This window comes from Callospermophilus lateralis, chromosome 5, assembly GCF_048772815.1.
Source record: "Callospermophilus lateralis isolate mCalLat2 chromosome 5, mCalLat2.hap1, whole genome shotgun sequence".
In the NCBI taxonomy this organism is placed as follows: domain Eukaryota; kingdom Metazoa; phylum Chordata; class Mammalia; order Rodentia; family Sciuridae; genus Callospermophilus; species Callospermophilus lateralis.
Genome location: NC_135309.1, coordinates 159,638,311 through 159,661,835, shown reverse-complemented (window position 1 = coordinate 159,661,835; position 23,525 = coordinate 159,638,311). Strand labels below are relative to the sequence as shown.

General features: G+C 41.7%; 1 protein-coding gene and 1 pseudogene across 1 annotated transcript in view; both read left to right on the top strand.

The window, feature by feature from the left end:
* Adcy2 (adenylate cyclase 2) overlaps positions 1–23,525 on the top strand; it is a 380,087-nt gene that overhangs the window by 107,533 nt on the left and 249,029 nt on the right. The window lies entirely within an intron of this gene.
* LOC143400608 (small nucleolar RNA U3) lies at positions 17,429–17,526 on the top strand (annotated as a pseudogene).

The following is a 23,525-nucleotide window of genomic DNA, read 5'->3' as shown; positions in this document are numbered from 1 at the left end:
AGACTGTGCTACTGCCCGTTCGTAGAGCATGAAGCTACACCTCATGTGTGGCTCATACCCTCCTCTAGGAATCACTGGGCACCTGTTCTCAAGACTCTGTGATTGGAGGGAATTGGGGTGAGGCTGGAGGAGTGGTGAAGTAGTGAGTTGATGAATGTGACTGGATCCTGGAGAAGTCCACATGCCTTTGGCATTCCTGCTCTTCCTCCCTCCCCTCACCGCCCTGCAGCTCCACACACACACACACACACCCTTCTCTCAGTGGCAGGAACTCGGCACTGGTGTTCTGCCTGGGAGAATTTTGGTAGCTCAAGTGCATAACGACATTAACGTGAATGCAGGAAATCGACTCCCAGTCAAGGTTCTGGCAATTTCAGAATGAACATGCAAGAAAGCAAGAGGCAGACTTTCTGTTGGACAGAAGTGGTAGAATGAGGTCTGCCTGTGGCCTCCAGCCTTCGTGGGGCTGTGAAGAGGAGAGGAACAGGGAAGCCCTATCAGGCAATGAACTTGTTCTAAGAGACTTGATCAGGGGAACACAGGAAGGAAGGACAGTTAGAAAGTGAAACATGGCAGTCATCCGGAGACTGGCTCTATCCTCTTTCTTATTCACCATCTGACTCATGGACTCATTTGGAGCAAGACTCATGTCAAATGTGATACTTTATCGTGGACCTACTCCCTGTGGCCATGTCACCTTTTGGTTGACTCACCTCATATCTCCTCCTGCTTTCAACAAATTGTGTATCTTTGCCCATTGATTACAAATCTTTGAGGCTCTGCCATTCCAAATGACACTGGTGAAGGGAGGGGTGGGTTGTGAAAGCTATGACTCTGAGCCTTTTGGAAACCTCCAGTGATTGCTCTTTGAAACCCCTAGAAGATGGTGAGAAGGTCAGCCTCCCAAGAGGGGTCAGGTAGGACCTGCTGTGCACTTGAAGGAAGTGTCTGCTGCTGGGTGAACCCAAGGCAGTGGCATAGTGCAGCTTGGCTTCAGCCAAAACATTCTTCTGGTTGTAAGGGCTGCTCTTTAAAAAAGGAATCCCAGTAAGCTGCAGGGAAGGAGGTATATGTGTCCTCATGGGGAGACATTCCACAGAGAGGTGAAGCTGGGGCTTGACCTAATTATCTGCAGAATGGGAATAACAATGAGGGCCTCTTCCCAGGGTAAGAGGGATAGTGACATGAGGTGGTTAACAAAAAAGACTCAACTGGACCAGGCACCAAGTGCTCAGAATGACAGCTGCCTATGGTCAACTCACACATTCTCACTGCGTCCGCAGAGTGCAGCAGACTGAGCTGATGGGGGCTGTGGAGATGTCCTTCCTGGATTTTCAGCAGCAATCACACCTGAGAACAATGGGCATCAATTTCAGCTCGCCTGGGGATGTGAGACGCTGATGGCCAGGCTCTGGTGTGTGATTTCTCATGTCCTTTTTGGCAGCTCATGGGTATTCAGACATGGCAGGGAGCATGGGGTAGTAGGCAGAGCAGGCTTTGGGGCTTCAGGTAGAATCTGGGTTTGGATCCCACTTCTGCTTTATAGCTGTGTATGATGAACATGGGAGGGGACCACCCAGATCCCCTCCAGGAAATATTGGCTGCCTGATGTCTGTTGTCAACAACTGTCTATCAACTGTCAGACCCTTTGGGGACTGCTGGAAGAGACCCACCCACCCAAGGCCGAGCCCTTTTCAAATTAACCCATGTCCATGACTGATGGAGTTGAACACAAATGCCTTCCATTTGGCCCAATGAAGGACAATTCTGAGAACAAGTTTTGCTCCAGAGCATCCCTGAGTTTGCCTGAAGATGGACTGTGCTACAGCACAACTTCTCTTTGTCACTGGTGTTTCTTTTCCTCCCCTTGGGTATCGAAGCTGAGAGCACTCCCTAATCAACTCTAAACTCCATTTCAGATGTGCTTTCTGGAGAACCCCACTGCAACACTGCATGAGCTTGGCCTTGTTCTTCAGCCTACTCAGTGTTCTCACCTGTAAAATGGCACCAGCATCAGCCACCTGTCATGTATGGTTGCTGGCCTTGGTGTTGATCAGGCTGGTCAGGTATGGAGAACCTGTTGTGGATCTAGGCTGGTGCCAAGTCCCCAAAGAGTGGTACACAGCAGTAGCAGCAGTGATATCTTTGGCTGTTTACATGATTTTTAGAAGCCAAGAGAGATGGAACATAAATACTTTGAGGAATATCATTGTAACCAAAATTCAAATAACCATCTGAGCTGGTAAGGCAAGAATTGGATGGTGCATGTGTGAGACCCTCATAGCTCAGTTGACCCACTGACCATCTTGTGGCCTCCTGAACCCTGACCCAAGACAGCTGCACCCTGCTGAGACACTAGCAGCTCAGAGTGCACTGACTGGAGGAGAAGGGCATCTGGGGTTCTGAGGTGCTCTAGGTTCATCGAATACCTGGTTTTGGAAGCCCCCAAGACACAGCTCCCCAAACCCACTCCCTGGCAGGAAGAAGAGGAAGGAATACAAGAGGAGGCATGTCCAGGGTCACTGGCCAGGGGCATAACTCGGATGGCATGCCACTCCTCCTCTGGACTCTCTGTTCCTTGGAAAAGCTCCCTTCAGTGTCCAAGCAACCTCGAGGTGGTTCTTCTCTGCTAACTCCACCAGCCTCATTGTACCTGGATAAGATGGAAATGACCATCCTGTCAATCAGTTGGTGATCTTGAAAACAGGAACCAAAAGAGCTTCATCAATCTGACTCTCTCCTACCACCCCAGTGGAGATACTGTGTGGTCTCTCAGAACTGCTGGAACATATTACTACAACTTTCAGTGCTTAAAACAAGAGAAATGTAAAAATCAGACATTTATTCTCTTGCAGAAGTGGAAGCGGTGGTATTGGCAGGGCTGGTTGCTCCTGTAGTTTGGAGGGAGAACTTAGGTATGCTTCTTTTCTGCCTTTGGTGTTGCCAGGAAACCTTGGCATTCCTTAACTCGGTGCTCCAAAAAATCTGCACCTCTTTCTTTCCAGTCTTCTCTTCAGGCTGTGCCTTCTTCCTTTATCTCTGCATCTTTTTCCCTTTGTGTCTTACAGGGACACAGCCTAAATGCAGGATGATCTCATTCCACATCTTAACTTAATTACATCTTCAAAGACCCTTGTTCTAAAAGATCATATATTGAGCCTCCCATGGCACAGAATTTCAGCATGCACAGTGGGGCTTTGGGTCTCCTTCTGTCCCTGGTGGGTTGCCGCAGACCCCTTCACTTAGTTTGGGGCCACTCTTTAAGGCTGCAGAATCTGCTCAGTGCCTTTCTCCTGTCCGTTCAGGTTTTGTTAAGCAGTGTGGCACATGATACACGAACATACCTTCTTGGGGGATATTTATAGTAATGTAGAAAAATAAAGCAAACCTAGAAGAATTCAGTGAAGAAGCATATGGGAATTTCACCCTTGTTTAAACAAAACTAGCATCCACAGGGAAAGCAAAAATAATTCTTGCCAGATGACTACAGATAGGTAGGACAACAGAACATCTGTCCACGGTGCTTTGCCCATTTTAAAAATAGCCACAGAGAAGAGAGGAGATATGGAGAGAGGAGAGGAGAAGAGGCAGAGAGACGAGGGCTGGGAAGGGGGTTGTCAGTGACTACGCTTCTTAGAACCACTCGTGGATGCTCCCTTTGTAGCTGTTATCCATTTGACCCTCTTAGCTGTCTAGGTCTATAAGCACATTATTTTCAAGTGGATTTTACCTTTCAAATTTTAAAAACCTCCTTTTATTTCCAGATGCTTTACTGGATAAATTCAGGGGGAAAATAACATCAAGTCTGTTATAGTACATACTTAGTCTATTTTATTTTTTTGTTTAGTAGGACTAGCATTTTCCCTTTAGGTCATACATTGGTTTTTGAGTTAAGCTAAGAAAGTTTATAATTTGAAGGAAATAACCATTGATTTTTATTTAGAGAAGTCTCTCTCTCTCTCTCTCTCTCCCCCCCCCCCCGTTTTTCCTTAAAGAGTGGATATTGAATGGTTAATCAAAAGAATCTTTTTTTCCTTTAATCACCCATGGACAAAATTGGATGGTTTCTTTGTTAATATGATATGGAACAACTTTTAAATTTCCAGAATTCCCCTCAGTGGGTTATGTTGTGTTTCCCTCTGATTTGCTGCTTGATTCAACCAACAGCTTACTAAAGATTTTTCATCTTTCTTGACAGTAACCAGAACTGTGGCTTAGGCAGCCCTGGTGCTTCCCAGCAGTGGATGGTTCTGCAAGCTCTACCACTCCTGAACTTCTTCCATCTCGACTACTCCTCTAGATTGGAGAGCACAACACTCTCTGTTTTTTCTGTGAAAATATTCTGTTTAGACTTACTTTCTCTCCTGGAGTTTGTTTTGGCCAAAAATACGTTCACAGTATTTAAACCATAAATGCAATCTCTTTCATTCAGAGTCTCAACTGCATTTCACAGAAGAGTGATCTCTCCATGGTTTCAATTTCTTTGTATTTGAGTTTACTTTTCCCTGGCTAGATTCTTATTTTCGGAGTTTCGTTTTCTTCATCTATCTAACTGGCCCATCGAGCTACCATTATATTTATTTTACTTTATTTCTCCAAAGAGCAAGTTCATTATATATTTCTTATCTTTATTGATGTTCTGGATTTGGATTTTTCTCTCAGTCTTTTGCAAACATGTTTATTTCTTAGATTGTTTTTTTTTCCTCCATATTGTCTTGCTTTTTATTCCCAACCTCTGTGTTAGATACTTCTCATTCATTTACATAAGTATCAAAGACTATATATTTCCCTTCAAAAACAGCTTTGATTCTGCACTTCCCATGCGCTCACTGTCTTTATTTCTCTATAGTTTTTAATTGTGCTTGCATGTCTTTCTGAATACAAAAACATTCACTGTTGTTTTATTTTCAGGCTACGAGAGGTTTTCCTTTTCTTTCTTTGTTATTTATTTTAGTTTTACTGCATTGACATTAGAGATGGTCACCTGGCATGGTGGTGCCTGTCTATTATTCCACTGACTCAGGAGGCTGAGGCAGGAGGATCCCAAGTTCCAGGTCAACCACAACAATTTATCAAGACTCTGTTTCAAAATTCAAGATAAAAAAAAAAAAGCTGGAGGGTAGCTCAGTGATAAAGTGACCCTGCGGTCAGTCCCTAGGACCACCCCACCCTCAAAAACCAAAAACCCTACAGTTCATCTGTTCTCTTTCCAATTTCTTTTGTGCTCTTGGTAAGAGCTGCTTACTCAGTGGCCCTTCTACTGGGATCCTCCTCATCAGATCTTGCTGAGCATCTGCCTGGGGGCATTTATGTCCTTAGTGAGGCTCCTTCAGTCCTGTTGCCTCCCAAAGCCCATGGAGATGCTGGGCCCCATGGAGTCAGCATGCTTGTGGCCAGTGTGCCCTCCTGGTGTCCTCCTTGTCCAGTTCAGCTCCTGGAATGTTCCAAGCCAGGGACTCTGGCCGACACTCCTGTAGTCGTGAATGGGTGGCTTGGCGTCAGCAGCTCGGTGGCCCTTGGTGGCACAGCCCCACTTCCCTCCTGACCTCCACCACTTGTGTCAGTGCCCTGGTTCTGCCTCTTCTCCGCCTCCAGCCTGGTGGCACCTGGCAGCAGCTGGCCCTCCCACGCTGGGGGCTGGAGTTCCTGGCCGTTACCCAATTTTATTAAAAACACAGATCACACATGTGTTTCCCATTCTCTTTTGTGTTCTGGATAAGTTCCAAGTAAAGAAGAGGAAATTTTGTCCTCCTGTGTCAAACTGGAGTGAAATCATCCTTAACCTTCTCTTTGGCTTCTTAAATGTCCACCTGGTAGCCACGTCTGACCAGCACTTTAACCTGCCATGGGGAGAGGCAGGGGAAGGAGGAGGATACAGAGAGTGAACAGAGCAGTGTCACCCTGTGGAGCACCCCAAGGTGCCCAGCTGGGACAACTTTCTGGGTTGGTGCAGTTGGGCAGGTCTGAGTCCCTGTGTCAGGTAAACCTTTGACGTGACAAAGGACTCTGCCCTAACCCTTGAGGATTCTTGCTTCTCTTTCCTGATAGACAGAAGCTGTCTGGACACAGACGTGCTTTGGGGTGGATGAGAAGCAGAGTTGAGGTGACAACAGATTCAGCATCCCTTACGTGAGTGACCATTGGCCAGCCACTGACCTAGAGAGGAAGGTCACAGTGGGAAGGAAGGTGCTGTGTTCTTTGTTATTGTTACAGTTCATGCAGAGCCACCACATCGTATTCCAGTGTGCTTATTCGTTTCTGTCCTTCCACCTTCTTTCTGTCACATTTGTCCTGGGTCTTGAGATGAGCTGAGATCTGCCGCAGGAAACAGAGCTTTTTAATATTGTCACCACGTGTCTGACATCAAGTGTTCACAGTATTAAATGGTTGCGCGTGTAACTGAATTGAAGAGTGAATGGGCACCCAGAAGTGTGACAGAGATAGACGCTGGCATCCAGGTGTCTCAGATTTTCTGTCCAAGGGAGCAACATGCACTTCTTTGTGCTGTGTCTGCCATCTCTGAGCCTGGCAGCCACGTGTGAGGTGGGTGAGGTATTGGTGTCCTTTCAGAGTGACAGCCATCCAACGTCCTCAAACCTTATGTTATCATCCTGGCTTCCTCAAGAGAAGCCAAATCTTTATGTGGATTTTAAATGCCTTTCTGAGCTCTTCAAATTCATAGCCTTATGGAGGAATCAGAAGAGAGACACAAAGTTGACTGAAGAAGTAGGAAAGAGGGTACACAAAGAAAAGTTTAAAGAGCTGGGACTGCTTGTCATTGGCAGAAAAAAATGAGCTAAAACCAAACGGCTTCCAGTTGTACAAACATCGTCCACAGGCTGGATAGTGAGAGGCTGGATTCCACACGGCCCCGGTGAACTCTTCCTGTGGCCCACGGGAGGCTGATGTGTTGTAGCTACTTCACTAGGCAGAGAAGGTCCCTGATTCAATTTCCTATGCAATGCAGACAAGAATTTTTTTAAAATACTGCAGGAGAAACCCAGGGCACTAACTTGGCATCAACTGCCTTATCCCCACTCAGGAAGTTTTCCCAGTGAAGCCCCTGATGATTCAGGCTGTGGGTCTTGGACTCTGACTTCAGGCGTATTAGCAGGTGGAAGGAAGACTGTGCTTCTTGATTTGGTATGAAGGAGATTCTCTGGGCCTCCATTTGAGAAGCCCTCTTGCTTTTTGCTGCCTGAAGGACCCAGACATTTGGGGCATGGATGGCCTTAGTGGCACCCCAGAGGACATGTTTCCACCCTCAAACCATCACTGAGGGGCAGGTTTGCCCATTGAAATGAAGATGATGGATGCTGAGAGAGAGGAGAGATCCCAGTAGAGATTACGAGGTGATGTGAAAACCCTCGCAGGTGCAGGTGAGATGCACACCTGTCCCTGCCACACCCTGGCAGGTCCTGGGAGGCTGGTTCTGAAACACTTGGTTCAGTAGATAACTGTTTTCATTGCCCCTAGAAAGCCTCCTCAGGGATCTGGGAACGATGCTCTTCCCCTCTAATGCCTTGAATCTCACTGCAGACCAGTTTCCCAGCATTGCTGGTTCTTCTCGTTGCCTACTCTGCCGTACATTAAACTCATTCTGGAAAGTTCTCCCACCCGGCATTTGCATTGCTTCCTCATCAACGGCTGCTTGGATTTTTCTGTGGAGATTCAGTCAGGCATTTTTTTTTTTTCTTCTCATAAATAAGATTCCACATTACTAAGTTTTTAGAGCAGAAAGAGTCATTTCTGAAGCAAACACACATTAAACTAGACATATAGACTGCCCAGTTATTTCCTTTCCTTCCGCTAACTGTGTCCCATATGGAATTTAAAGAATTTTGTGGGTTTTGGATAAACAGCTCGGTAGGAGCACAGACATTTTATCTTGGCGTTAAGAGTAGATTCTTACAGGAAACCTTACAAACTCTCTTGAGGTTATTTTTGAAACAGTTTAAGATTCTCATTTTTTATTTAAGGTGTTTTCAAAACTAATATTTATAACATCCACAAAGTAGAAGTATTTCCATTTTATTGCTGGCCTTTTGACTTGCATATAATTTTGAATTCATTTTGGTGGCTTCTGGCACAGGTCTCAGTATGTGTTTGTCCTCAGAATGAGTCAGCTCACTGTGTCCACTGCAGCTCCCCACAGGCACTTCAACAGGGCTCCCCAGTCTTGACTGCTCATTCTCCAACTCATGTGCTCCTTATCTCCGTGGACGGCACCCTGCCCTGGACTTGGCAATCTTGGCTTGGGTCCACCTTGTCCCCTTCTCCATCTCACTCATGCCCCCAACTGTTGGTCCCAGGGTCTGTCCCTTGATTGCTCTCTACTCTCTCCCAGGTCACTTTCCTCCTACTCATCTTCCTGGGTCTCACCTCATCACTTATTGCCTGGGTTGTTGCAGGAGCCTCTAGCGTTGCCCAGATGGCCTCCCACGGCCCATCTGCCTCTGTGATCCTTAGTAGCTTCTTGTTATCTGCAGAACGGAGCAGCCCAGCTCTCTTGGGATGGCATGTGAAGCCCCGAGGGATGCAGCCTCGCTGCTCCTACAACTTACGCTCTTCCTTCCCTGGCATGGACTCTGAGCTCGCTGATGAACACCCAGCTCCCTGCAGGCCCCCAGTTGTGCTTTTCTGTCCCTCACTTGGTGCTGTTATTTGTTCTGTCCTCTCTCTGGAGCACCCCAGTGTTGTCACCGAGCCAGTGCATGAGAAAAAGCCTGTATGTCACTCACAGAAAGTCCTCACTGACCCAGGAGCTGAGCAGGAGCCCTTGGGGCTGCCCAAGCATCCTCTCTTCTGATGCCGCTGGACTCTTCCAAAGAGCTCCTTGAGAGAAGGCGCTCAGTCGTTGACTTCTGACCCACAGCAGGCATTGCTGGCTGGACTTACAGAATGCTTTTTTCTAACACTCTGAGCCCCACGCTATGGAACTCAGAAAGCTTACCTGAATACTTGAATCCTCTCCAAGCAAAAATATAAATTAAACCCTTTTGTGAAATATCTTTTACTAAATTTCCCAGACCCAAAAGACATATTAACCCTTTACAAAAATAGCATAATACATAATGGAAAGAATCTGAACTTTGGAGTCGAAGAGATCTAAGCTCAAATCAAAGCTCTCTATGAATTGGTTGTGTGAGTTTAAGCAAGTGATTTAGCATCCCTAACCACCTGTTTACTTAACTGTAAAAGAGGACCAATCACAGGATTCGACGGAGGGTTAAGGACTGAGTGTAGCTGATTCCCAGCTGAGTGCCCAGCACGTGGCAGCATTTATTAGGTTGACTTTCTGGTTTCTAGATTTCTTTCCTCTCCCTATCCCTTCCCTTTCCTTCTCCCCCACCCTGCCCCGCTATTTTTTTGCTATTTCTTATTAACATGCACACAATCTGCTTTTAAGGTTAGTAGAGAACTTCTGCTTGAGATATTCAGAGAGAAAATATTTGCATCAAACAAGATGTCCTGTGGCGATTTTTAGAACAGTTAATGGATGAATCATGTAATCCTTAATGAGAGGGAGCGTAACCCTACCAATTAGAGAAACCATTGAATGTCCAAAACTGTAGAAAAGCATTACATGGTATGAAAAAGTGAGCACAAGAAGTAGTTTATCTTTTAAAAAGATTTTCTTGAATAAATATTGGAACTAAGTTGTATTCTTTCTACAAATCAGGTAACAATTTTGATAAATCTGTGTCTTATAAATTTAGACAATTCTTTCAGTTGATGTCAATTGCAATCTATCCAGGGGACATATTTTAAGCAACTGCTACATTGTAGCACCTTTCTACCCCAACAAATACAATTTTGAAAAAAAAAAAAAGACAAATAGAAAACCATCAAGTATATTAGCATTTAGGAGAACTGCAAGTAACACTGACACCCAGAAATATGGTTCATACCAATTTACAGAGGGGAATTTTATTTATGATTAACTTTGCCACCAAATACCTCACAATGGTCCAGACATCCACATTCCGTCTGTGCATAGAACTAGACAGGGGTTTCCAGCCACACTGGTCTCACCAGTCACTTGACCGTGAGGATGTCAGTAGGGCTCACGAGGAAGATCTTGAGCCACAAAGAAGGACTTGTGTATGCTCTAGCAGAGGGATTCATGGTCTATTTCTGGGAAGGGCTGGAGAGCAAATATTTTCAGATTGTGGGCCATCTGGAGGTGGCAATACTTCTCAGCCCTCCTTCAGGTCATGATCAGCTTGCAAGCCAAGGACTGTGGCCGTGATCCACCACAGAACTCCATTTACAGAAACAGGTAGTGGCCAGGTGTGGCCCGTGGGCCTGTTCCAGAATAATAACCAGCCATCTTATTTACATGCCAGTTATACTGATGCATCACCCCCACAGAATTTTTATGTGTCTGCTATTAACATTCTCTTACTAAATAGAGTTAATTATTTATTTAGAAATTTATGTAAAATTCAATTTCCAAAACAACATTTCCCTTGGAAATGTACTCCCGTCTCTTTTCCCCTGGAGCCTCAGAACGAGTGCAGTTGTGTGCAGTCCCGAGTGAATGTGAGGTTGGTTTTCACTTAGTTGATCTCAACACCTCTACTCTGGCAACAAGACACAGGATTTCTATCCTTTTCCCATTGCTGCTTTCAGCAATGCCCCAAATGCGTTCGAACATCCTCTGCTGGATTTCAAGCAGATGCTTTGGATTTCATGTAACACATTTACATTTTTCGACACTGTGGAAGTGTCTGGGAAATTCAGGCACACATGCCATGAATTTCCCCAAGCAGCTCCAAAGAGCAGACAGAAATATTCCGGGACACGCTGGTCAGCATTTCTCACAACTCCTGACCTGGCTGGGGTCTCTGCTCTATAGATAGACTGCAGGGGGTGAAATGAGACTGCACCTCCCTCTGCTCAAGACTGATCCCTAGTGCTCCTCCTGCATTCCTACCTCTGGTCCTTTCTTTTTATTTAGTCCAAATCCAAAGAGGCACTAGGGAAAGAGCAGAGAAGAGGCTGTCCAGGTGCTTGTCCAGGGCTCCGTGGTCATCAGGGCTGTCTTCCTGCACAACTGTCGGCTTTCCTCCTCTCAGCCTCAAGTGTTCTCCTTAGTACTGCGCTCCCCTCGCAGTGCCTGGCCTGGTTCTCCCTCTTGCCCACTGTGCACCGTTCATTCACAGGAGCATCTGTCTTCAGAGGCTGTGCCATTTGCATCTGCAGCTATTTGTCCTTTCATGAAATAACCAAGTGATTCTGAGTGATTTGGGCTTCTGACATGATCCACTCTCATTAGGTCTTCAAAGACTCTTGAGAAATGCTGTTTCAAATGTCTGAAAGTGTAGCCTGCAGGATTTTCATGCTCTGCCCAAAGCTGGCATCTAAAAATAAAATGTAAGCTGACTGGCAGCATGAGAAGTGCCCAGATCAGCAGATGGTGTGAAATGGAAGACTTGTAATATGAAAATATATTCACGAAAATACACATCTCTTCCCGGTTATTAAAGGTCTGCTGGGAACACACACACGCTCCTGGTAGACTCAGGCGCTGTTCAGAAGGGGGTTGTTGGAGACAGACAGCTCTGCACTTCAGAAAGGTGTGTGGTGAGCTCCCACCTGAGTTCCTCAGGGACAGGGCAGAGACATGTGGCTGGAAGGCAGTGACCCTGGAGGACCTGGAGGACCTGGAGGACCCTCCACCGTCGTTCCAAAGTGTCCAGAGACCCAGCCCCCTGCATGAAAATCCTCAGCTGAACCTTGCAGAGGGTGCCCCAGCTCTGCTTGTCTCACATTGTCAACTGAAGGCTTGTGTGGTGACAGGCGAGGCTGAGACAGCAGGTGGTGGCTTGCGGTGACCTGTGATGATGTGAGTCTGGCATAGACACCAATCCTGATGGAAACAGAATTCAGACCCCAGAGGAATTTGGTTCAGTTGGACGGTGTGACAGATTGTGTAAGGTTAGATTTGTTTCAAATGGATGAAGTCAAAGGTCAACTGCATAAGCACCAAACGGGAGAAACATGACTTTTCAGATTTTAGGAAAAAGGATTCTAAGAGTTTTGTGGGCTGCAATCGTCTATGGTTTGTTCAGACCCGAACAAAAGGATCTGTTATCTCAAGTGGGACCTTGTGATGTTTGTCCACATAAAACAAACCAAAAAAAAGAAAAAAAAGGAAATGATGTAAATTCAAATTCCTTGACTTGAGGTCCTGAGTATGAAAATCAACTATTTTCAGGAAATGCGTTGATACTAACTAATGGTTCAACATGTAGTAAGTAATTAGTACTGAGTTGGCTGATGCTCATTAGCACTTTGCACATCCCAACTCAAGTAATCATCCCACGACCTATACAAAGGGAACCTCACTGTCCCTGTTTCAGAGTGAAACCTAGCCAAAGGTGGCTCAGAATGACCCAGAGTGGGAGTGTAAGATAAAGGACTTGACCCAAGCAGTCTGATTGGAGAGCCCACACCCCAGTACAGTGGGAACACATTGGGGCCCGCCTTGTTCACGTTAAAAAGTTTACTGTGAGCCTGTTTTATCAAAACTCACACAAGGAAAGCGTGGATCTTAGAGGGATGCAGGGTCCATAATTAGATACGGCCGGTTAGGATTCACAGGAAAGGCAGTTAAAGTGTTAGAGAAGGGAAGGGAATTTCCCAGCCTGCGACTGAGCCCTGATCAGTTTCCCTGTTCAGTTCTGAAATGTGAGCCCTGTGCACAGGCCCTGATGTGTCAAAGAAGGAGACTGGAGACGATGACCTTGCAGTGGACTCCTGCTCTGCCCTTTCACAATTAGGTTAGACGAAGCTGTGCTGCAGGAGAGAGGGAGTGGGAAAAGATGGTGGCCACCAAGAAGCCAGAGAAGGTTCTGTGAGTGGTGAGGTTGTGGGTGGAGGAGCTCTAGCCATCATCACACTAAAAAAAATTAATCAGAAGAATTGATGAAGTGACCCCAACAGGAAACTGAACAGGGCAAGTGCTTCCCCCAGGCTCTGGCCAAAGTCTCTCGGCCTTTCTTTCTTCTGACTTCCTGTCAGAAGCAAAAAACAAAAACAAGAAACCCGAGAACCACTCTTTTTAGTTGAGGACGCTCTGAAGACCAGAGAACCCTTACAGGAAGCAACGAGGAACAAGAGGAACAAGACAGACTATTGAACAGATGAGCAAAACCCAACTGCTGCCTCGCCGGTTGCTGATCTCAGGGTCCACCTCCGTGACCCACCCATCCACTGACACTTGCCCAAACCGTAGGCTTTGTAACCGCGTGGCATCTGACAGCTACTATCGTTAGGCTGCCTGAGACCCAAACTGACTCAGTAACCAAATCAAGAGGCACAAAGAGCAGAATTCATTTAAATGCCAAGGTGCTATACCAAACAAAATGCATACGCCATGTGTCCCTTTAGTTATTCTAAATTTTTGTTTAGAGTGGATAATAATTTATTGATTTTATTGATTTTTTTTCCAAGAATAAGATTTTATTTTTCCTGTATCATTTTCCTGATTTTTGTAATATTAATTTCTGCCCTAATTTTTTAGTGCATTTCTTCTGATTTCTTTAGTTTTAACTTGCTCCGCTCGCTCTGGTTTCCCAAGATAGACATTTTTATATTATACATTTCAGATTTTTCTTATTTTCTTGTATGTAATTTTAATACTATGAATTTCCCCATAAGCACTGCTTTAACTGCATCCCACAAATTTTTAATAAGCAGAATTTTCATTTTTCTCAAAATATTACTTTAGATTTTCCTTGGAACTTATTCAAGTGCTGGATTATTTTAAAAGATGTTGTTTAATTTCCAAATATTTGTGGGCCTCCCAACTGCTTTCCTACTATAGACTTCTAGTTGAATTCTGTTATGAGGACATAACATTTGTTCTGAAAATATATTTATTGTGGATGGTTTTATGGCCCAGAGCATGGTCTGTTCCTTGGGTTTTGAGAAGATTTAGTTTTTCGGTTGTGAGACGGAGTGTTCTGAACAGTCCATCAACATCAAATTAATTGATTAATAATATTTAAGTCTATCATCCATTACTGATTTTCTGTTTGCTTGATCTATCAGTGAAGCATTAAGGTGCTTAATTACAACTATGAATTTATGTATTTTTTTCTGTTCCATATTTTTGCCTCAGTTTTGGCTATTGTTGGAGGCATAGATACTTAGGATTGTTATGTATTCTCAGAACATAGTCCCTTTATGATAATGTAATTCTACTGTTTAATTTTGATAATCCTTCTTATTCTGAAATCTCCTTTTTTCTGAAATTAATATAGCTATGCTAACCTTTTTTGACTAGCATTAACAGGTTTATCAGAGTTCTCCAGAAAAACAACCAGATAAACACTCTCCACACCCCCGCCCACACCCACACCCACATTAAGAGATTTATTTCAAGAAATTGGCTTACATGATTGTGGGGGCTGACAGCAAATCTGAAATCTGTAGAACAAACTGGCAGGCTGGAAAGTTTGGGGCAAGAGCTAGTGCTACAGCCATAAGTCAAATTTTCTTCTCTCTTGAGGAAACTTTAGTGTCTCTCTTAAGAACTTTGACTGATTTTATGAGGCCCATATTCATTATCAAAGGTGATTTTCAAAATAATTTAATGCTATTTTCACAACATAAATTTTTATGTTGTTCAAGAAAATGTAAGATGGCAAGAATGTAAAACTTAAAAATATTTTTGTACTGAAATGTAGTGAGATCCCCATGGGTTCTGTTAATTTAATAATATCTGGTATCAAGTCACTTAAAATGAGTCTCAAATTATGCATTTGTATTATGTATTTGTAGTTTTTGTAGTAATTGCACATTTGCACTGAAACTCTTTTTAACCAATATGCACTTGGAAATGGTGTACTACATTGAATAGGAAGCAGAAAGTAAGTAAATTATTCAATCAATGATTTCAAAGTAATGTCTTTATTCCATTTAATCTTCTCTCTTTATTTTATGTTCTCCATATTTTTATTGGTGCATTTTACTTGTACACAATGGTGGGATTCATGGTTACATATTTGTAGATGCACACAATAGAACAATACAATTTGGACAATATCATTTCCCAGTATTTCTCCTATCCCATCCCTTCTGTCCTCTGGTACCTTCCTCTACTCTATTAACTCCCTTAGATTTTCATGAGACCCACCCCCAACACAGATGATATTCTCTCTCTCTCTCTCTCTCTCTCTCTCTCTCTCTCTCTCTCTCCTTCCTTTCTTCCTCCCTCCCTCCCTCCCTCCCTTCCTTCCTTCCTTCCTTCCTTCCTTCTTTAATCTAGATTCCACAGTGAGAGAAAATATAAGACCCTTGGCTTTCTGAATTTGGCTTATTTCACCCACTGTAATGTCCAAAAGTTCCATCCATTTTCTTACAAATGACATAACTCCATTCTTCTTTATGGCTGAATAAAACTCCATTGTGTATGTGTATGCCACATTTTCTTGATCTGTTTTGCAATTGACAAACACATAGGCTGGTTTCACAGTTTGACTATAGTAAATTGTGCTGCTATTAACATGGGCATGTATGTATCATTATATTATGATGACTTTAATTCTTTAGAATAAGTAATGAGAAGTGGTATAGCTGGGTAATATGGTCATTCCTTTTCTAGAGTTTTGAGGAATCTTCATACTGATTTCCATTAGTGATTGTACGAATATAGAGTTCCACCAACATTGTAAAATGGTTCTTTTTCTCCATATCATCTCCAGCATTCATCATTATTTGTATTCATTATTAAAATTTTTAAAATTTGTTTTAATTAGTCATACATGACATTAGAATGCATTTATGCACTTTGATATTATATATCGATGGGATATAATTTCTCATTTTTCTGAGTGAACATGTTGCAGAATCACATTGGTCATGCAGTCACGTATACACATACAGTAAAAATGTCTGTATCATCCTACTATTCTTCCCTTTCCTCCCTTCACTTCCCTCTACCTAATCTAAGGTAATGCTATTCTTGTCTAGTGCCCCATCCCTTATTGTGAATTAGTGTTTGATATTAGAGAAAATATTCAGCCTTTGGTTTTTGGGGATTGGCTTATTTCTTTTACATGATATTCTCCAACTCCATCCATATACTGGCAAATGCCATAATTTCATTCTTCCTCAAAGCTGAGTAATATTCCATCAAATATATATACCACATTTTCTTTATCCATTCATCCATCCATTGAAGGACACCTAGGTTGGTGCCATAGTTTAGCCATTGTGAATTGAGCTGCTATAAACTTTGTCATGGTTTGCATTACTGTAGTATGCTGATTTTAAGTCTTTGCATATAAACTGAGGAGTGGGATAGCTGGGTCAAATGGTGGTTCCATTCCAAGTTTTCTGAGGAATCTCCATACTGCTTTCCATAGTGGTTGTACCAATTTGCAGTCCCACCAGCAATGTATGAATGTGCCTTTTCCCCCACATCCTTGCTAACATTTTTTTTATTGGTTGTTCAAAACATTATAAAGCTCTTGACATATCATATTTCATACATTAAATTCAAGATGGTTATGAACTCCCGTTTTTACCCCAAATACAGATTGCAGAATCACATAGGTTACACATCCACATTTTTACGTAATGCCCTATTAGTGATTGTTGTATTCTGCTACCTTTCCTATCCTCTACTATCCCCCCTCCCCTCCCCTCTCATCTTCTCTCTCTACCCCATCTACTGTAATTCATTTCTCTCCTTGTTAATTTTTCCCATTCCCCTCACAACCTCTTATATGTAATTTTGTATAACAATGAGGGTCTCCCTCCATTACCATGCAATTTCCTTTTTTTCTCCCTTTCCCTCCCATCTCATTTATCTGTTTAATGTTAATCTTTTCCTCCTGCTCTTCCTTCCTGCTCTGTTCTTAGTTGTTCTCATTATATCAAAGAAGACATTTGGTATTTGTTTTTTAGGGATTGGCTAGCTTCACTAAGCATAATCTGCTCTAGTGCCATCCATTTCCCTGCAAATTCCATGATTTTGTCATTTTTTAGTGCTGCGTAATACTCCATGGTGTATAAATGCCACATTTTTTTTTTATCCGTTCATCTATTGAAGGGCAACTAGGTTGGTTCCACAGTCTAGCAATTGTGAATTGTGCTGCTATGAACATCGATGTAGCAATATCCCTGTAGTACGCTCTTTTAAGGTCTTCATGGAATAGTGCGAGAAGGGCAATAGCTGGAGATTCCCAGCTTTCCCAGGAATCTCCATACTGCTTTCCAGATTGGCCGTACCAGTTTGCAGTCCCACCAGCAATGTACAAGAGTACCCTTTTCCCCACATCCTCTCCAGCACTTGTTGTTGTTTGACTTCATAATGGCTGCCATTCTTACTGGAGTGAGATGGTATCTTAGGGTGGTTTTGATTTGCATTTCTCTGACTGCTAGAGATGGTGAGCATTTTCTCATGTACTTGTTGATTATACTTTCAGGGATCATTTCTATAGTATGTTACTAGCCAACATTTATTGTTGCCTGTATTCTTGATGATTGCCATTCTGACTGGAGTGAGATGAAATCTTAGTGTAGTTTTGATTTGCATTTCTCTAATTGCCAAAGATATAGAACACTTTTTCAAATATTTGTTGATTGATTGTATTTCTTCTGTGAAGTGTCGGTCCAGTTCCTTAGCCCATTTATTGATTGGGTAATTTGCTTTTATGGTGTTATATTTTTTGAGTTCTTTGTTTGTTCTAAAAATTAATACTTTATCAGAGGTGCATGTGGTAAAGATTTTCTCCCAATCTGTAGGCTGTCTCCTCACATTATTAATTGTTTCCTTTGCTGAGAAGAAGCTATTTAATTTGAAGCCATCCCATTTATTGATCCTTTATTTTACTCCTTGAGCTTTAGGAGTCTTGTTAAGGAAGTCAGATCCTAAGCTGACATGGAGAAGATTCGGGCCTACTTTTTCTTCTATTAAGCACAGGGTCTCTCTTCTAGTACCTAAATCTTTGATCTACTTTGAGTTCATTTTTGTGCAGGGTGAGAAATAGAAAAACTGGAAATTCATATGTAGCAAAATGAAATTATTATTTGTATTCTTGATGGCTGCCATTCTAACTAAAGTGAGATGGAATCTCAGTGTAGTTGGTTTGCATGTCCCTAACTGCTGAAGATGTTGAACACTTTTTTTTATTTGTTGGACATTTGTATTTGCTCTTTTGAGAAGTGTTAGTTTTGTTCATTCGTCCATTTATTAATTGGGTTATTTGTTTCTGTGAAGTTAATATTTCTGAAGTTATTATAAATTCTGGATTATTAATCCTCTGTCATAAGAGCAACTAGTAAAGATTTTTCTCTCTTCACATTCTTGTTTCTTTTGCTGTGCAAAAACTTTTTAATTTGATGCATCCCATTAATTAATTCTCAGCATTATTTCCTGAGCTTTAGGGGTCCTACTGAGAAAGTCTTTGCCTGTGACTATATGTTAGAGTTTTAACCCTAGGTCGTCTTCAAGGAGTTGAATAGTTTCTGATCTAATTCCTAAATCTTTGACTCATTTTGAGTTGATTTTCTGTGAAGTGTGGGAAATAAGGATCTAGTCTCATTTTTCTACCTATGGATAACCAGTTTCCCAGCACCATTTGTATAAAAAGTTAACTTTACTCCAATGTATGTTTGGGGCACCCTTGTCAAGGATCAGATGACTGTATCTGTGTGGGTTTGACTCTGTGTCTTCTATTCTGTATACCATTCATTGGTTTATGTGTCTGTTTTTAATGGCAGTACCATGCAGTTTTTGTTAATATAGCTCTGTAATATAATTTGAATTCAGGTACTGTTATGCCTCCAGCATTATTTTTTGACTTAGAAATGCTTTGGCTCTTCTGGCCTTTTGACTTAAAAATGTTCTGGCTTTTGAATGCTTTTTTCCTAGTCCTACAAAGAATGCCATTGATATTATTTGCATTGCACTGATAGCATTGAATCTGTATACTGCTTATTAGTTCTGCCCACCCATGAACATGGGTGGCATTGTTATCTTCTTGTGTCCTCTTCAATTTCTTTCTTTAATGACCTATAACTTTCATTGTGGAAGTCTTCTACCTCCTTGGTCAAATTTATTTCTAGATATTTTATCCTTAATAGAAATATTTTCTTGTTTCCTTTCTCAGCAGCTTCATTGTTGATGCATAGGAAAGCTATTGATTTTATGACCTGTCAATTGGTTTATCAGCTCTAAAAGTTGTCTGGTGGATTTTTTGGGGAGGATCTTCTAGATATAGGGTCATATTCTAAGGAGAGTTAATCTTACTTTTACTATTTCTCTTTCTCTTAATTTCTCTTTCTTGCCTGGTTGCTCTGGATAGCATTTTAAGAACTAAATTGAATAGGAGTGGTGAGAGTGGACATCCTTGCCTTTTTCTGGGTTTTTAAAGAAATGCTTTCAGTTTTCCCCGTTCAGTAGGATGCTAGTTTGGGTCTGTCATTTATAGTCTTTATGAGATTGAGGAAGTTTCCTTCTTGCCCTGGTTTCTTCAGTGTTTTTATCGTGAATGGATGCTGAATTTTGTTGAGGGCTTTCTCTGCATTTATTGAGATGACAGTGTGGTTTCTGTACTTTATTCAATTTATATGGTTAATTACATATATTAAATCATCCTTGCAAATGTGGTATAAAACCAAATTGGTCATGGTGTACAATCTTCCTAATACGTTGTTAGATGTGATTTGCTAATATGGAATTTTCTTGTGTTTCTATCAGGTTTTGGTAGGAGAGTGATACTGGCTTCATACAATGAATTTGAAAGTATTCCATCACTTTCTATTTTGTGGAATAACTTGAGGAGTATTGTTATAAGTTTTTTTAAAGGTCTAATAGAATTCAGCTGAGAATGCACCTGGTTGTGGTCTTTTTTTTTTTTTTTTGGAAGTCTTTTTATTACTGCTTCTACATCACTACTTATTGGCTGGTTTAGATTCTCTATGTCTTCTTGATATGGTATTGGTAGGTAGTATGTATCTAGAAATGTATACAGTTCTTTTAGGTTTTCCAGTTTAATGGAGTATAAGTTTTAAAAATGGTCCCTAAAGATCCTCTTGATTTCTATGGTGATTTCTCCTTTCTTGTCTCTAATTTTATTAATTTTGGTCTTCAATATTTTTCTTTTTTTCAGTTTTGGAAGGACATATCAATCTTGATTATCTTCTTAATGAAACAACTCTTTGTTTTAGTGCTCTTTTGTATTTTTTAAAGTTCTCTATTACATTGATTTTGGCTCTTATCCTGATTAGTGTTTTCCTTCTACTGGTTTTGGAATCGATTTGTTCATGTGTTTCAACAGCCTTGAGATGTATCATTAGTTCGTTTTTTGGGGGATCTTTCAAATTTTCTTATGTAGACATTCATAGCCATAAACTTTCCTCTTAGAACTGCCTTTATAGTATCCCAGAGGTTCTAATATGCGGTACTACTATTTCAATTTGATTGTAAGAATTTTTAATTTCTCCTCTGATTTCTTCTATCACTCATTCATCATTCTAAAGTGTATTATTCAGTCTTCATATGTTTATATAGTTTCTGTAGTCTTTTTTAAGCATTGACTTCTAATTTCATTTATTTCCATTATGATCAGATAAGATGCAAAGACTTATATAAATTTTTTTTTTGTATTTGCTCAGAGTTACTTTGTGACTAAAGTATCTCCCTACTTTGGAGAAGATTCCTTGAATGGCTTAGCAGAAAGTAGATACTGCTATTGTTGAATGCAATATTCTATAGATGTCTATAAGTCCATTTGATTTATAATGATTTTAGATCTGAACAGCTTTTATTGAGCTTATGTCTGGATGACCTATCTATTAGTGAGAGAGGTGTGTTGAAATTACCTGTAATTTTACTGGGGTATATGTGAATCTTTAATTTGAATAGTGTCCACCTTATGTAATTAGGTGCACCAACTTTGGAGCATAATTTTTTTTGTTATATCTTCTTGTTGCAATGTTCCCTTAACCAGTAAGAAGTGCCCTTCTTCATCTTTTCTTATTATTTTTGGCTTGAATTTTACTTTTGTCAGATATGGGAGTATCTGCTCCTTTTTGTTTATTTTTGCTCCATTTGCATGGCATATAAATTTCCATCCTTACACTTTCAGCCTGTGGCTGTCTCTCTTGCAAAATGAGTCTCTTACAAACAACATATAATCAGGTCTTGTTTTTAAATGTATTTCACAGCCTATGTCTTTTAATTGGAGAGTTGAGACAATTTACATTCAATGTTATTATAGAGACAAGTTTAGTCATCTCTGCCATTTGATTTATTTAAAATGTTTAATTTGTTCCTGCTTCTCATTTGCTTAGCTACTTTTCGAATGAGATTTATGCACTTCTGATCTCTAGGACCTCAGGGGTTTGCTTCTGATTTCTTGTATGTGTAATATTTACAAAAGTATATCTTAGCATTGGCTTAGTCATGAATTCTTTTAACTACTTCTTAGAAGGTTTTTATTTCTTCTTCAATTCTGAATGATAGGTTTGCTGAATATAGCAGTCTCACTTGGAGTGGGATTCTAACACACCACATACCCTCTTGGAATTCCAACTGTGTACTAAGAAATCAGAAGTAATTCTGATTGGCTTGCCTCTAACTGTGATCTGACATTTTTCTCTTGAGACTTTAAAACTTTTATTCTTGTTCTGTATGTTAGGCATTTTAATGATAACATGACATGGAGAGGTTCTTTTATGATCTTGAACATTTGGGGCTGTTAATGCCTCCTGTATCTGGAGGTCCATCTCATTCTCAGTATTTAGAAGTGTTTATGTTACTATTTCCCTGAAAGGTTATCAGTGCCATTAGCCTGCATCTCACAATGCTCTTTGATTTCAATGATCCTTAAATTTGATCTCTTAACCTTGTTCAGAATTCTTGTATATTCGAGTCATGATTATTTATTTTCTTTTCTTGAATACTGTGTGAATTTTAAGGCCAACCACATTGTATTCCAGCTATGGGATTCTGTCTTCGGCATGATCTCTGTTACAGACTTGCAACTGGCGATTTTATTTGGTCATTGTGTCTTTCATTTTCAAGATTTCTATTTGGTTCTTTTTCAATATTTCTATCTCCTTATTGGATTTCTCATTCCTACCCTATCCAGAATTCCTCAATCATTTTTATTATTATTCTTTTGAATTCTTTATCTGGTATTTTTTTTCCATTTTAGCATCTTTGGAGTTAATGCTATTCTAATCTGTATCATCCAGGATAATTTTCTACTTCAAGTCCCTTGACTTAATCACATGTTCAGAGGCCCCTGTGCCAAATATGGGAGCACCCCAAGCCCCAGGCATTTGGATATGGAAGTTACTGGAGGTGTCATGGCTCAGCCCAATCCCAGGCCCAGTCTGTTCTCCATTCCTGCACTAATATCATATTACTCTGTCCTGCAAGAAGTGGTAAGTAAGTTGAAGAGAGACAGGGATCATTTTGCAAGGGTTGTCCTTGCAAAAATGAGAAGAGGGGAGTCATAAAGATGAGAAAATAAACTAAAAACAGGTTGAATTTGAGAATGACTCCTGTGGAGAGAGGGCAGGTCATCCCTGAGTGCTTGATGGGTAACATCTGGGGCCCAGACCCGTGTGCCCAAGTCTGCCACCATGTTGCTCTGCCCTGGGTCCCAGGCTCTGGGCTTGCTGGATTACAGTTAGTTTCAAGCCACTGGGTTCTGGTAAGAGGTTGGGAGGCATAGGTTAAAAAAAAGAGCAACAACACTTCTCTCCTTTTCTTTTACTTTATTTTATTTGCTTTCATAAGTTGCTTCCCTTCTATGGTGCCTTCTGCATCACTTGTTCCACCCAGTGACCTCTGGTATCTGCTGCCATCTCCTGCTTCCCTTTCCCTGCAGCCTAAGACCAGAGGCAGGGAGAATGGGCTTCCCGTCTCTAATCTCTGGGTTGCTTGACCCCTGCTCCTTCACTTTGCCCCAGGAGTGTTGCATCTCTGGGTCACCAGTTACCTGTATTTAACTCTCACTGGTTGAAAATGGTTTATATGAGTAGTCTATTGTGAGTTAACAAATTGCCCCCAAACTTAGTGACTCATTACAACCTTAATCATCTCACTGTTTCTGTGGTCAGTGGTCCAGGCATGGCTCAGTGGGGGCCTTTGACTCTGGGTATCTCTTGGGGCTTCAGCTGAGGTTGTAAACTGGGGCTCAAGAATTCCCAAGGCTCCGCTGAGGGAACGCCCTCTCCCAAGATCACTCTTATGTTGTTGGCAAGAGTCACAGGCTGCTGAGCTGAGGGTCGAAGTCGCTCACGGGCTATTGACTGGACCTCACCTGGTTCCTGGCCACTTGGGGCTGCTTTCAACAGGAATTTTTCTTCTTCATGCAAGAAAGAGGAAGAAGAGTGACGACAAGATGAAAATCACAACTGCAACTTAGTCTTGGAAGTGGTGTCTGACTCATGGCTGTCACCCTGTTCTGGTCATGGGGACAAGTTCACTGGACACACATTTGGGGGAGGGGACAACACCCGGGCACAGACACCAGCAGGAGGGAATCACT